The sequence below is a fragment of the Crinia signifera genome, chromosome 4 (genome assembly GCF_055691185.1).
Source record: "Crinia signifera chromosome 4, ASM5569118v1, whole genome shotgun sequence".
Lineage (NCBI taxonomy): Eukaryota > Metazoa > Chordata > Amphibia > Anura > Myobatrachidae > Crinia > Crinia signifera.
The window spans coordinates 138,848,823-138,864,504 of NC_139220.1; the positions used below are offsets into that span (position 1 = coordinate 138,848,823).

General features: G+C 57.3%; 1 pseudogene; it reads left to right on the top strand.

The window, feature by feature from the left end:
* The first annotated feature begins 10,490 nt into the window (after nt 1-10,490).
* LOC146076890 (18S ribosomal RNA) lies at nt 10,491-11,547 on the top strand (annotated as a pseudogene).
* Nucleotides 11,548-15,682: the final 4,135 nt, after the last annotated feature.

Sequence of the window (15,682 nt, forward strand, 5' to 3'; positions counted from 1 at the left end):
GCGCATGTCCCCGGACCCCGGGACGACGTCCCCCTGGCCCGGGCTACCTTCCCTGGGCAGCGCGGGGTGGTTTTGTGGAAGTTTATTTTTCAGGGGGGGAAGACGCTTTGTCATGCCCGGGGACACTTCCATAGGCCCGGGCATGAATCCCGGGGAAGAGTGGGTGAGTTACTTCCATGTATTTTCAAAGTGCTTTTTTCACCCTTTCTGTGCAATTCTCGGGTCGGCCAGCGGGGGGCACATGTCCCCGGACCCCGGGACGACGTCCCCCTGGCCCGGGCTACCTTCCCCGGGCAGCGCGGGGTGGTTTTGTGGAAGTTTATTTTTCAGGGGGGAAGACGCTTCAGCTTGCCCGGGGACACTTCCACAGCCCTGGGCATGAATCCCGGGGAAGAGTGGGTGAACAATTTCAAACTGTTTTCAGTGTTTTTTTCACCGATTAGATGCATTTCTCCGGGTGTCCAGCACGGGGCGCAGTCCCCCGGACCCGGGGGTGACCTCACCCAGGCCCGGGCTACCTCCCCCGGGCAGCGTGGGGGTGAAAATCTGGAACTTGTTTTTCCCGGGGGGAAGACGCTCGGACGTGCCCAGGGACACTTCCACAGCCCTGGGCATGAATCCCGGGGAAGAGTGGGCGAGCTGTTTCAAACTATTTTCAAAGTATTTTTTCACAGTTTGGATGCATTTCCCCGGGCGACCAGCGGGGGGCGCAGTGCCCCGGACCCGGGGGTGACCTCCCCCGGGCCTGGGCTACCTTCCCCGGGCATCGTGGGGAGGAAATATGGAACTTTTTTTTTTCAGGGGGGAAGAAGCTTCAGCTTGCCCGGGGACACTTCCACAGCCCTGGGCATGAATCCCGGGGAAGAGTGGGTGAACGATTTCAAACTATTTTCAAAGTATTTTTATCACCTTTTGGACGCATTTCCCCGGGTGTCCTGCGGGTGGCGCAGTTCCCCGGACCCGGGGGTGACCTCCCCCGGGCCCGGGCTACCTTCCCTGGGTAGCGTGGGGTGGAAATATGGAACTTTTTTTTTCAGGGGGGAAGACGCTTCTTCATGCCTGGGGACACTTCCATAGGCCCGGGCATGAATCCCGGGGAAGAGTGGGTGAGGAATCAAAGTATATTCAAAGTGCTTTTTTCACCCTTTCTGTGCAATTCTCAGGTCGGCCAGCGGGGGGCACATGTCCCCGGACCCCTGGACGACGTCCCCCTGGCCCGGGCTACCTTCCCTGGCCAGCGCGGGGTGGTTTTGTGGAAGTTTTTATTTCAGGGGGGGAAGACGCTTTGTCATGCCCGGGGACACTTCCATAGGCCAGGGCATGAATCCCGGGATCGAGTGGGTGAGGAATTTCAAAGTATTTTCAAAGTATTTTTTTCACCTTTTGGACGCAATTCCCCGGTTGTCCTGCGGGGGACGCCGGTCCCCAGACCCGGGGATGACCTCCCCCGGGCCTGGGCTACCTTCCCTGGGTAGCGGGGGGTGGAAATATGGAAGTTTTTTTTTCAGGGGGGAGGACGCTCGAACGTGCCCAGGGACACTTCCACAGCCCTGGGCATGAATCCCGGGGAAGAGTGGGTGAACGATTTCAAGATATTTTCTAAGTGCTTTTTTCACCTTTTGGATGCAATTCCCCGGGTGTCCTGCGGGTGGCGCAGTGCCCCGGACCCGGGGGTGACCTCCCCCGGGCCTGGGCTACCTTCCCTGGGTAGCGGGGGGTGGAAATATGGAAGTTTTTTTTTCAGGGGGGAGGACGCTCGAACGTGCCCAGGGACACTTCCACAGCCCTGGGCATGAATCCCGGGGAAGAGTGGGTGAACGATTTCAAGATATTTTCTAAGTGCTTTTTTCACCTTTTGGATGCAATTCCCCGGGTGTCCTGCGGGTGGCGCAGTGCCCCGGACCCGGGGGTGACCTCCCCCGGGCCTGGGCTACCTTCCCTGGGTAGCGTGGGGTGGAAATATGGAAGTTTTTTTTTCCCGGGGGGGCAGAAGCTTCAGCCTGCCCAGGGACACTTCCACAGCCCTGGGCATGAATCCCGGGGAAGAGTGGGTGAACGATTTCAAGATATTTTCTAAGTGCTTTTTTCACCTTTTGGATGCAATTCTCCGGGTGTCCTGCGGGGGGCGCAGTGCCCCGGACCCGGGGGTGACCTCCCCCGGGCCCGGGCTACCTTCCCTGGGTAGCGGGGGGTGGAAATATGGAAGTTTTTTTTTTCAGGGGGGCATAAGCTTCATCTTGCCCGGGGACACTTCCACAGCCCTGGGCATGAATCCCGGGGAAGAGTGGGTGAACAGTTTCAAACTGTTTTCAGTGTTTTTTTTCACCTTTTGGATGCATTTCTCCGGGTGTCCAGCACGGGGCGCAGTCCCCCGGACCCGGGGGTGACCTCAACCAGGCCCGGGCTACCTCCCCCGGGCAGCGTGGGGTGAAAATCTGGAACTTGTTTTTCCCGGGGGGGGAAGACGCTCGGACGTGCCCAGGGACACTTCCACAGCCCTGGGCATGAATCCCGGGGAAGAGTGGGCGAACGATTTCAAACTATTTTCAAAGTATTTTTTTCACCTTTTGGACGCAATTCCCCGGTTGTCCTGCGGGGGACGCAGTGCCCCGGACCCGGGGGTGACCTCCCCCGGGCCTGGGCTACCTCCCCCGGGCAGCGTGGGGTGGAAATATGGAAGTTTTTTTTTTCAGGGGGAAAAGACGCTTCTTCATGCCCGGGGACACTTCCATAGGCCCGGGCATGAATCCCGGGGAAGAGTGGGTGAGGAATCAAAGTATTTTCAAAGTGCTTTTTTCACCCTTTCTGTGCAATTCTCGGGTCGGCCAGCGGGGGGCACATGTCCCCGGACCCCGGGACGACGTCCCCCTGGCCCGGGCTACCTTCCCTGGGTAGCGTGGGGTGGAAATATGGAAGTTTTTTTTTTCAGGGGGAAAAGACGCTTCTTCATGCCCGGGGACACTTCCACAGCCCTGGGCATGAATCCTGGGGAAGAGTGGGTGAGAGGAATCAAAGTATTTTCAAAGTGCATTTTTACGGCTTGACTCCATTTCTCAATTCAAAGTGCTTTTTTTCTCACGGCTTGACTCCATTTCTCCGGGTGGCCAGCGGTGCCCCGGACCCAGGGGTGACCTCCCCCAGGCCCGGGCTACCTTCCCTGGGTAGCGTGGGGTGGAAATATGGAAGTTTTTTTTTTCAGGGGGGCAGAAGCTTCGGCTTGCCCGGGGACACTTCCACAGCCCTGGGCATGAATCCCGGGCTTGAGTGGGTGAGGAATTTTGAAGTATTTTCTAAGTGCTTTTTTCACCTTTTGGATGCAATTCTCCGGGTGTCCTGCGGGGGGCGCAGTGCCCCGGACCCGGGGGTGACCTTCCCCGGGCCTGGGCTACCTTCCCTGGGTAGCGGGGGGTGGAAATATGGAAGTTTTTTTTTTTCCGGGGGGCAGAAGCTTCAGCCTGCCCAGGGACACTTCCACAGCCCTGGGCATGAATCCCGGGGAAGAGTGGGTGAACGGTTTCAAGATATTTTCTAAGTGCTTTTTTCACCCTTTCTGTGCAATTCTCGGGTCGGCCAGCGGGGGGCACATGTCCCCGGACCCGGGAGTGGCCTCCCCCGGGCCCGGGCTACCTTCCCCGGGCATCGTGGGGTGGAAATATGGAAGTTTTTTTTTTCCGGGGGGAAGACGCTCGGACGTGCCCAGGGACACTTCCACAGCCCTGGGCATGATTCCCGGGGAAGAGTGGGTGAACCATTTCAAACTGTTTTCAGTGTTTTTTTCACCTTTTGGATGCATTTCTCCGGGTGTCCAGCACGGGGCGCAGTCCCCCGGACCCGGGGGTGACCTCCCCCAGGCCCGGGCTACCTCCCCCGGGCAGCGTGGGGTGAAAATCTGGAACTTGTTTTTCCCGGGGGGGGAAGACGCTCGGACGTGCCCAGGGACACTTCCACAGCCCTGGGCATGAATCCCGGGCTCGAGTGGGTGAGGAATTTCAAAGTATTGTCAAAGTATTTTTTGCACCTTTTGGACGCAATTCCCCGGGCGACCAGCGGGGGGCGCAGTTCCCCGGACCCGGGGATGGACTCCCCCGGGCCCGGACTACCTTCCCCGGGCATCGTGGGGTGGAAATATGGAACTTTTTTTTTTCCGGGGGGAAGACGCTCGGACGTGCCCAGGGACACTTCCACAGCCCTGGGCATGAATCCCGGGGAAGAGTGGGTGAACCATTTCAAACTGTTTTCAGTGTTTTTTTCTCCTTTTGGATGCATTTCTCCGGGTGTCCAGCACGGGGCGCAGTCCCCCGGACCCGGGGGTGACCTCCCCCAGGCCCGGGCTACCTTCCCTGGGTAGCGTGGGGTGGAAATATGGAAGTTTTTTTTCCCCGGGGGGAAGACGCTCGGACGTGCCCAGGGACACTTCCACAGCCCTGGGCATGAATCCCGGGCTCGAGTGGGTAAGGAATTTCAAAGTATTTTCAAAGTATTTTTTTCACCTTTTGGACGCAATTCCCCGGGCGACCAGCGGGGGGCGCAGTTCCCCGGACCCGGGGGTGGCCTCCCCCGGGCCTGGGCTACCTTCCCCGGGCATCGTGGGGTGGAAATATGGAAGTTTTTTTTCCCGGGGGGAAGACGCTCGGACGTGCCCAGGGACACTTCCACAGCCCCGGGCATGAATCCCGGGGAAGAGTGGGAGAACGATTGAAACTATTTTCAAAGTGTTTTTTTCACCTTTTGCATGCATTTCCCCGGTTGTCCTGCGGGGGGCGCATTGCCCCGGACCCGTGGGTGACCTCCCGCGGGCCCGGGCTACCTTCCCCAGGCATCGTGGGGTGGAAATATGGAACTTTTTTTTTCAGGGGGGGAAGACGCTCGGACGTGCCCAGGGACACTTCCACAGACCCGGGCATGAATCCCGGGGAAGAGTGGGCGAACGATTTCAAACTATTTTCAAAGTATTTTTTGCACCTTTTGGACGCAATTCCCCGGGCGACCAGCGGGGGGCGCAGTTCCCCGGACCCGGGGATGGACTCCCCCGGGCCCGGGCTACCTTCCCCGGGCATCGTGGGGTGGAAATATGGAACTTTTTTTTTTCCGGGGGGAAGACGCTCGGACGTGCCCAGGGACACTTCCACAGCCCTGGGCATGAATCCCAGGGAAGAGTGGGTGAACCATTTCAAACTGTTTTCAGTGTTTTTTTCTCCTTTTGGATGCATTTCTCCGGGTGTCCAGCACGGGGCGCAGTCCCCCGGACCCGGGGGTGACCTCCCCCAGGCCCGGGCTACCTCCCCCGGGCAGCGTGGGGTGAAAATCTGGAACTTGTTTTTCCCGGGGGGGGAAGACGCTCGGACGTGCCCAGGGACACTTCCACAGCCCTGGGCATGAATCCCGGGCTCGAGTGGGTAAGGAATTTCAAAGTATTTTCAAAGTATTTTTTTCACCTTTTGGACGCAATTCCCCGGGCGACCAGCGGGGGGCGCAGTTCCCCGGACCCGGGGGTGGCCTCCCCCGGGCCTGGGCTACCTTCCCCGGGCATCGTGGGGTGGAAATATGGAAGTTTTTTTTCCCGGGGGGAAGACGCTCGGACGTGCCCAGGGACACTTCCACAGCCCCGGGCATGAATCCCGGGGAAGAGTGGGAGAACGATTGAAACTATTTTCAAAGTGTTTTTTTCACCTTTTGCATGCATTTCCCCGGTTGTCCTGCGGGGGGCGCATTGCCCCGGACCCGTGGGTGACCTCCCGCGGGCCCGGGCTACCTTCCCCAGGCATCGTGGGGTGGAAATATGGAACTTTTTTTTTCAGGGGGGGAAGACGCTCGGACGTGCCCAGGGACACTTCCACAGACCCGGGCATGAATCCCGGGGAAGAGTGGGCGAACGATTTCAAACTATTTTCAAAGTATTTTTTGCACCTTTTGGACGCAATTCCCCGGGCGACCAGCGGGGGGCGCAGTTCCCCGGACCCGGGGATGGACTCCCCCGGGCCCGGGCTACCTTCCCCGGGCATCGTGGGGTGGAAATATGGAACTTTTTTTTTTCCGGGGGGAAGACGCTCGGACGTGCCCAGGGACACTTCCACAGCCCTGGGCATGAATCCCGGGGAAGAGTGGGTGAACCATTTCAAAGTGTTTTCAAAGTATTTTTTTTCACCTTTTGGACGCAATTCCCCGGGCGACCAGTGGGAGGCGCAGTTCCCCGGACCCGGGGATGGACTCCCCCGGGCCCGGGCTACCTTCCCCGGGCATCGTGGGGTGGAAATATGGAAGTTTTTTTTTTCCGGGGGGAAGACGCTCGGACGTGCCCAGGGACACTTCCACAGCCCTGGGCATGATTCCCGGGGAAGAGTGGGTGAACCATTTCAAACTGTTTTCAGTGTTTTTTTCACCTTTTGGATGCATTTCTCCGGGTGTCCAGCACGGGGCGCAGTCCCCCGGACCCGGGGGTGACCTCCCCCAGGCCCGGGCTACCTCCCCCGGGCAGCGTGGGGTGAAAATCTGGAACTTGTTTTTCCCGGGGGGGGAAGACGCTCGGACGTGCCCAGGGACACTTCCACAGCCCTGGGCATGAATCCCGGGCTCGAGTGGGTGAGGAATTTCAAAGTATTGTCAAAGTATTTTTTGCACCTTTTGGACGCAATTCCCCGGGCGACCAGCGGGGGGCGCAGTTCCCCGGACCCGGGGATGGACTCCCCCGGGCCCGGACTACCTTCCCCGGGCATCGTGGGGTGGAAATATGGAACTTTTTTTTTTCCGGGGGGAAGACGCTCGGACGTGCCCAGGGACACTTCCACAGCCCTGGGCATGAATCCCGGGGAAGAGTGGTTGAACCATTTCAAACTGTTTTCAGTGTTTTTTTCTCCTTTTGGATGCATTTCTCCGGGTGTCCAGCACGGGGCGCAGTCCCCCGGACCCGGGGGTGACCTCCCCCAGGCCCGGGCTACCTTCCCTGGGTAGCGTGGGGTGGAAATATGGAAGTTTTTTTTCCCCGGGGGGAAGACGCTCGGACGTGCCCAGGGACACTTCCACAGCCCTGGGCATGAATCCCGGGCTCGAGTGGGTAAGGAATTTCAAAGTATTTTCAAAGTATTTTTTTCACCTTTTGGACGCAATTCCCCGGTCGACCAGCGGGGGGCGCAGTTCCCCGGACCCGGGGGTGGCCTCCCCCGAGCCCGGGCTACCTTCCCTGGGTAGCGTGGGGTGGAAATATGGAAGTTTTTTTTTTTCCCGGGGGGAAGACGCTCGGACGTGCCCAGGGACACTTCCACAGCCCCGGGCATGAATCCCGGGGAAGAGTGGGTGAACCATTTCAAACTGTTTTCAGTGTTTTTTTCTCCTTTTGGATGCATTTCTCCGGGTGTCCAGCACGGGGCGCAGTCCCCCGGACCCGGGGGTGACCTCCCCCAGGCCCGGGCTACCTCCCCCGGGCAGCGTGGGGTGAAAATCTGGAACTTGTTTTTCCCGGGGGGGAAGACGCTCGGACGTGCCCAGGGACACTTCCACAGCCCTGGGCATGAATCCCGGGGAAGAGTGGGCGAACAATTTCAAAGTGTTTTCAAAGTATTTTTTTTCACCTTTTGGACGCAATTCCCCGGGCGACCAGTGGGAGGCGCAGTTCCCCGGACCCGGGGATGGACTCCCCCGGGCCCGGGCTACCTTCCCCGGGCATCGTGGGGTGGAAATATGGAACTTTTTTTTTTCCGGGGGGAAGACGCTCGGACGTGCCCAGGGACACTTCCACAGCCCCGGGCATGAATCCCGGGGAAGAGTGGGAGAACGATTGAAGCTATTTTCAAAGTGTTTTTTCACCTTTTGGACGCTATTCCCCGGTTGTCCTGCGGGGGACGCAGTGCCCCGGACCCGGGGGTGACCTCCCCCGGGCCCGGGCTACCTTCCCTGGGTAGCGTGGGCTGGAAATCTGGAACTTTTTTTCCCCGGGGGGAAGACCTTCGAACGTGCCCAGGGACACTTCCACAGCCCTGGGCATGAATCCTGGGCTCGAGTGGGTGAGGAATTTCAAAGTATTTTCAAAGTGCTTTTTTCACCTTTCGGATGCAATTCCCCGGTCGACCAGCGGGGGGCGCCGGTCCCCGGACCCGGGGGTGGCCTCCCCCGGGCCCGGGCTACCTTCCCTGGGCAGCGTGGGGTGGAAATCTGGAAGTTTTTTTTTCCCGGGGGGTGGACGCTCGGAAGTGCCCAGGGACACTTCCACAGTCCTGGGCATGAATCCCGGGGAAGAGTGGGTGAGAAGTGTCAAAATATTTTCAAAGTGCTTTTTTCACCTTTCAGATGCAATTCCCCGGTCGACCAGCGGGGGGCGCCGGTCCCCGGACCCGGGGTTGAACTCCCCCGGGCCCCGGCTACCTTCCCCGGGCATCGTGGGGTGGAAATCTGGAAGTTTTTTTTTCCCGGGGGGTGGACGCTCGGACGTGCCCAGGGACACTTCCACAGCCCTGGGCATGAATACCGGGCTCGAGTGGGAGAAGCATTCCGGATCGTTTTCAGTCTTTTTTGCCTGTTTGGATGCAATTCCCCGACCGACCAGCGGGGGGCGCAGTCCCCCGGACCACGGGGCGACCTCCCCCGGGCCCGGGCTACCTTCCCCGGGAAGAGTGGTGCGGAGACGTGGGTTTTTTCCGTTTTCACCCCCTGGCTGCAGTACCTCTGGCGGCCTGCCGGGGGCGCCGCGGCGCGTGCGGCTGCCCCCGGCCCCCCGCCACCTCCCACGGCCCTGCCGGGGCTCCGGGGGGCCCCAGGGGACCGCGTGGGAGCGAGAAACCCCGGCCTGGAAGTCCTTTCTATGAGGTCGGACAGGGTGGCCCGCGGCCGGCACACAGTTCCAGGAGGTCGGATAAGAGTGGAGAAATCCGGGGTGTGTGTCGCGCGGTCTAATGCGTGCCGCTACGCGCCGGAGCACCCTTTCTGCGGATCTATAGGGAGGCATGAGGATCTGACAAAGACAGGGGGATTCTCCCGGAGCCCGTTCCCGGGCCGCGAGAAGCCCGCCTCCCCCCGGGGGACGCCCGGAGCTCGGCGGGGGCTCCCCGGGATCGCCCAGCCCGGCCTGGGCTCCAGGAGGCCGGGCCCGAACCCGCCCCCGGCCCGGCGCAGCGCCCCCCGGCGGCCGAAGTCGGAAAACCCCGCGATTTCTCCGAGAGCGGGCCCCCGGCTCCCTCGCGCCCGGAGGAGGGAACCGAGAGGCGAGGGCTCCTTTTCCCGGCTCGCGGGCGCCCCCGGGTGGTGGAAAAATATATTGCAGTTTGTGGAAGTCATTTCTATGAGAACGAACCTGCCCCTCCGAGGCCGGGGGTCGGTTCCAGGAGGGCGGGAGAGAGTCGCTCCGAGTACCGCTGAAGTGTCGCGCGCCACTCGCGTGCCGCTACCCGCCGGAGCACCCCTCCTGGAGATATATAGGAGGCAGACGGATTCTGCCAGCAGGCGGTGGAAAGACGGAAGTTTGAGATGGGCCTTTCTCTCGCTTCCCCGCCGCCCCGATCGATGTGGCACCCCGCGCCCCGGCCGGGAGGGTCCTTCGCTCGGCCGGAACCTCGGGTCCCGGTCGGCTCAGGCGACAGCGACGCTCCCTCAGCCCACGGCGCGCCCGGCACCCCTCCTCCGCGAGAGGGTCCGGTCCCCCGTCGCCCGCCCCGAAGCTCCCGGAGAGGGGCCAGGGGCGGGCTCGCTCCTCGCACGGTGCGGTCTGCTCCGTCCGTCAGCCTCCCAGGCGTCCGATACCGCCGGCGGGGCCGGGTGAGCGTCCCCTCGCGCCGCGAGGCTCGCTCTCCCCCGGAACCCCGGCGGGGCACACGATTTCCCAGGACCCGCACGAGCGTCGACCCGCGACCCGAGCCCCAGGAGAGGGCCCAGCGCGCCGCCCGCCCCCGGGGCGAGGCGGTGGCGCGTGCGGGGTCCGCCGCGGCCTCCCCCGGAGGGAAGAGGTCGCCCGAGAGACGGACGGAGAGGGCGTCCGAGCGGCGCGTCCGGCTCGGGCCGGCCGCCGAGAACACGGCAGGGTCGGGGGACCAGTCGGAAGGAGCCAGCGTCCGCTGCGTCCCTGGGACAGGGACCCTCTGCATCCATCACCCCCCCGGGGCCTAGACGAACCGCGGCGGGGCGCCAGTCGGGGTGCGGCGGTCGTGGGAAGCGGGGCCCCGGCGTTCCGGCGCCGGGACGCCCCGCTCCAGAACGACGCCCACCCAGGACGGCCCGCGCTTTGCGTTTCCCAGCCGCCCCTGGTTGTCGGGTGAGGAGAGAAGGGTCCCGGGTACCGGGACGGGCCCCGCTGCCCGCTCTCACTCCGACCCCCCCCGGCCGCCTGCCCGCCTCCGCGGCCCCCCCTTCGTCGGGCCCGCCGCCTCGGCCGCCTCGCCTCCGTCCCCGCTCCCGGGCCGGCCCCCCTGCCTCCGGGGAGCGCCCGGCGGACCCCGTCCGCTTTCGTCGACCTCGTTCCCCCCCTCAGCGCCTCGGGGCCTGGGGAGGGGGCGAGGGGACCCGAGAGCTACCTGGTTGATCCTGCCAGTAGCATATGCTTGTCTCAAAGATTAAGCCATGCACGTGTAAGTACACACGGCCGGTACAGTGAAACTGCGAATGGCTCATTAAATCAGTTATGGTTCCTTTGATCGCTCGACCCTGTTACTTGGATAACTGTGGTAATTCTAGAGCTAATACATGCCGACGAGCGCTGACCCCCAGGGATGCGTGCATTTATCAGTCCAAGACCAATCCGGGGGTTCCCGGCGGGTCGGCTCCGGCCTCCCGCCGCCCCCGGCCTCTCTGGCGACTCTAGATAACCTCGGGCCGATCGCACGTCCCCGTGACGGCGACGACGCATTCGGATGTCTGCCCTATCAACTTTCGATGGTACTTTCTGCGCCTACCATGGTGACCACGGGTAACGGGGAATCAGGGTTCGATTCCGGAGAGGGAGCCTGAGAAACGGCTACCACATCCAAGGAAGGCAGCAGGCGCGCAAATTACCCACTCCCGACTCGGGGAGGTAGTGACGAAAAATAACAATACAGGACTCTTTCGAGGCCCTGTAATTGGAATGAGTACACTTTAAATCCTTTAACGAGGACCCATTGGAGGGCAAGTCTGGTGCCAGCAGCCGCGGTAATTCCAGCTCCAATAGCGTATATTAAAGTTGCTGCAGTTAAAAAGCTCGTAGTTGGATCTCGGGATCGAGCTGGCGGTCCGCCGCAAGGCGAGCTACCGCCTGTCCCAGCCCCTGCCTCTCGGCGCCTCCCCGATGCTCTTGACTGAGTGTCTCGGGGGCCCGAAGCGTTTACTTTGAAAAAATTAGAGTGTTCAAAGCAGGCCCGGTCGCCTGGATACTTCAGCTAGGAATAATGGAATAGGACTCCGGTCTCCTATTTTGTTGGTTTTCGGAACTGGGGCCATGATTGAGAGGGACGGCCGGGGGCATCCGTATTGTGCCGCTAGAGGTGAAATTCTTGGACCGGCGCAAGACGAACCAGAGCGAAAGCATTTGCCAAGAATGTTTTCATTAATCAAATATTCAAAGTATTCACTGGTATCGATCCGGGAATATGAAGCTCCCATCTTTTCAAATACTGTTGTATCCTGATTAAAATACCCCCCCCCCCCCCTCTCCCTATTTTTTTATGTATTTTTATTATTATTTTTTTTTACTTTATGCTAATCACAAAGCTGTTTTGACAGCTGGCCTTCAACATAGAAGCATGAAAGCCAATCAATGATTCACTACTCTGCAGCCTACAGTGTACAGTAAGCAGCAATAAATAAAGCCAGAGAGACAGCTATTGTGCATACCTCTCATACAGTACATTACTATAACCATGTTCAGGGGCTGGCTGGCAACTTGCAGCCAGAGGGCAAACACAAGCGTAGCCCCGTCTTCTCTACTAGAATTGATTGTAATTGTTATTACTTGTTTGGGGAAGTTATTCAGTGAAGCATAGTTTAGTGTTGCATGCTGCCTGATGTCTACTCAAACACAGTGCAAATTATCTCCTTTGACCATTTGGCCATTTGGCCATTAGTGTTCAGGTGTAGCCTGACCTGAACAGACTCACTATATCCTTAGAATTAGTGATGTGCAGCTGTGTTGTAACTGATGTAGTGATTTCTGAACAGTAAAAAAGAAAAAACAGACATTGAACAACATCATCAAACAGGTAATTTCATCTTTAGACTTGAATTTTGTCTGAACATGGCTAGGAATAACAGATGCACAGGCAAAATTTTTAAATGTGTGCAAACGCTAGAAGCCTAGGAGACAAAATTCCTGATCTAATAGCAATAATGACAAAGGATGACCTAGACATTGTGGCTCTTACAGAGACATGGTATAATGAGAACCATGACTAGAACATAGCTATACCAGGATACAATTTATTTAGGAAGGACAGAAGGGGAAGAATAGGAGGAGGGGTAGCAATGTATGTAAAGAAAAGCATAAATGCTACTTTAATACAAAACATTGAAGAAAAAACTGAGGCCCTTTGGGTGACCATAGAAATGGGGGAGAAGGACATTATTTGTACTGGAGTCATATATATATATGCCACCAGGCCAGGGGCAGGATTTGGACAAGAGCCTATTGCTTGATGTCACTAAAATGGCTTTAAAGGGAGAAGTAATAATCATGGGAGACTTTAATCTACCTGATGTGAATTGGGAGGAGTCTTTTGCAAGATCATCTACAAGTGTCAAATTTCTAAATTCCCTACAGGGTGCATCTCTCAAACAATTGGTGAGGGAGCCTACTCGCAAAGACTCAATATTAGATTTAGTACTCACAAATGGTGACAGGATATCGGACATATATGTGGGTGAGAACCTGGGATCCAGTGATCATCAAGCAGTATGGTTTAGTATCAAGGCAGGGTTCAACTCCAGTCACACAAAAATTAAGGTGTTGGATTTTAGGAAGGCTGACTTTGCAAAAATGGGGAGATGTTTAAGCGATTCATTAGAAGATTGGAGGAATTTGAAAGGAGTGAAGGAGAGGTGGAAAAAATTAAAAAGTCCAATACTAAAGGCAACAGACCTTTGTATCGAAAGGATTAAGAAAAGTACCAGGAAAAGGAAGCCAGTTTAAGAGCAAACGTTGTTCCACTGCACAAAAGCGGAAGCAAAGAAGAAGCAAGTAACTACAGACCAGTGAGCCTTACATCAGTAGTAGGGAAGTGAATGGAAACACTATTAAAAGAATGAATGGTGGAATATCTTACATTAAACATTCAAAGAATGTCAGGCTGAATGGTCGGCCCCCACACGTTTACACTTCACCAAATCTGGCCCTCGTCATAAAAAGTTTCTACGCCCCTGCATTAGGGAGTGTACCAAGAAGGGCAACTAAAATAGTGCATGGCCTACATTACAAAACTTACCAGGAAAGACTAAAAGATCTTAACATGTATAGTTTGGAGCAGAGAAGGGAAAGGGGGGACATGATAGAAATCTTCAAATATATCAAGGGTTTTAACATAGTACAGGAGGGAAATTTTCTACAAAGGAAAAGAAGTAATAGAACATGAGGACATGCACTGAAACTGGAGGGAGGTAGGTTCAGGGGAAATGTTAGAAAGAATTGCTTCACAGAAAGGGTAGTGGATAAGTGGAATAGCCTCCCATCAGAGGTGGTAGAGGCTAAGACAGTAGAACAATTTAAATATGCTTGGGTTAGGCATATGAATATCCTTACAAAGAAATAAGGATCAAAAAGAGTTGAGATTACCTGAAGGATAAAAAAGGGGCAGACTAGATGGGCCAAATGGTTCTTATCTGCCATCAAATTCTGTTTCTATGTAACGCATATACTGGCGATGTGTGAAAGGGATGGGCATCTCAAAGGAGGGAATCCAGACAGGGGTCAGGTAAGTATACTTGCCCTCCCCCAAACCCTATCTCTCCTTACTAGCAGCCAAATCCTTAAGCTGTGCACACATGGGCCCTTATTCAGATCTGATTGCAGTACAAATTTGTTTGGAAAATGGGCAAAACCATGTGCACTGCAGGTGGGGCAGATGTAACATGTGCAGAGTGAGTTAAATTTGGGTGGGGTGTGTTGAAACTGAAATCTAAATTGCAGTGTAAAAATAATGCCACCAGTATTTACCCTGCACAGAAACAAAATAACTCACACAAATCTTACTCTCTTTCTGTCTGTCACGGTCCGTGTGTGTCGCTTACCAGTCCGGGTGGTGCGGCGGGATTTGGTCCAGGTGCGTGGTCTCGGGTGTCTGAGCAGCACGCCAGGAGGACGCGGGCAGTCACCATTATACGTGGGTGATACTGCCCGCTCTGACTGGTTGACCTGCGCTGGCGCGGAGTGCCCTGTCCCAGCTCCCGGCGTTGTCCCCTCACTCTGGATGCGGTCACCATCGGAGCAGCAGCTGCAGTGCTTCCGGCCGCCTGTGGGGACTTCACTGACGCAAGGCATACTACTTCTTCCGCAGCGTCTGCGCTGCAGGCGCCATCTTGGTGAAGCCAGCCAATACAATCCAGGCTGAAGTCAGCAGCCTATCAGTGAATCCCAAGGGGGATAAAAGACTCATCTTTAAACCAAGCTGGCGCCAGTTCTTCGCTTGTCAATCCTTAGGGAACACCAGCGTCCTAAGCTCTCCTGACTACCTGTGCACGTTCAGCGTCTTGCTCCAAGTGCAATCAGTCTGGGTCATCTGTGCACTTCCAGCGTCTTGCTCCAAGTGCAATCAGTCCGGATCACCTGTGCACTTCCAGCGCCTGGCTCTAAGTGCAATTAGCCTCTGATCATCTGTGCACCTCCAGCATTCTGCTTCAAGGTGCAATCAAGCCTGCTTACCTGTGTACCTTCTGCCTGGGTGCAATCTGCAAGCCACCTCCTGTGCACCTTCTGTTTTGGTACAACCCCTATCACCTGTGTACCTCCTGCCTGGGTGCAATCTGCAAGCAACTTCCTGTGCACCTTCCATTCAGGTACAATCCCTGCTATCACCTGTGTACCTCCTGCCTGGGTGCAATCTGCAAGCAACCTCCTGTGCACCTTCCGTTCAGGTACAACCCCTGCTATCACTGGTGTACCTCCTACCTGGGTGCAATCTGCAAGCAACCTCCTGTGCACCTTCCGTTCAGGTACAACCCCTGCCATCACCTGTGTACCTCCTGTCTGGGTGCAATCTGCAAGCAACCTCCTGTGCACCTTCCGTTTGGGTACATCCTCTGCTATCACCTGTGTATCTTCAGTCTGGGTGCATTCTGCAAACAACCTCCTGTGCACCTTCCGTTTGGTTACAAATCACCACCAGTCTCCAGTGTACCTTCCGTCTGGCTGCAGCCTGTCACAGTCTCCTGCGCACCCCCTACCTGGGTGCTAGTCACCTGTGTATCCTGGTCTTGCTACGACTGGCTCTGATTCCTGTTCATCATCTGGTCCTTCATCATCTACCCCGTGGCTAACTTCTACACGTCAGTGTCCACCAGCCCCGGGCTCCTCCCCGGTCCCGTATAAGAAGGACTTATGTCCGTCCCGCTATCCTGCAAGCTACCCCGGTACCTGGTCGTCTCCTGGGTCCACAGAATTCCCAGGTACTGACACTGTCCCTGATGCCATCACTCCCCCTCTCTCTGAGATGGTCTCTCTCCTGACTCACTCTCTCCAACACTGTCCCTACCTCTCTCTGATAATCTCTCTCTACCTGACACTGCTCTTTTCCCCTATGTC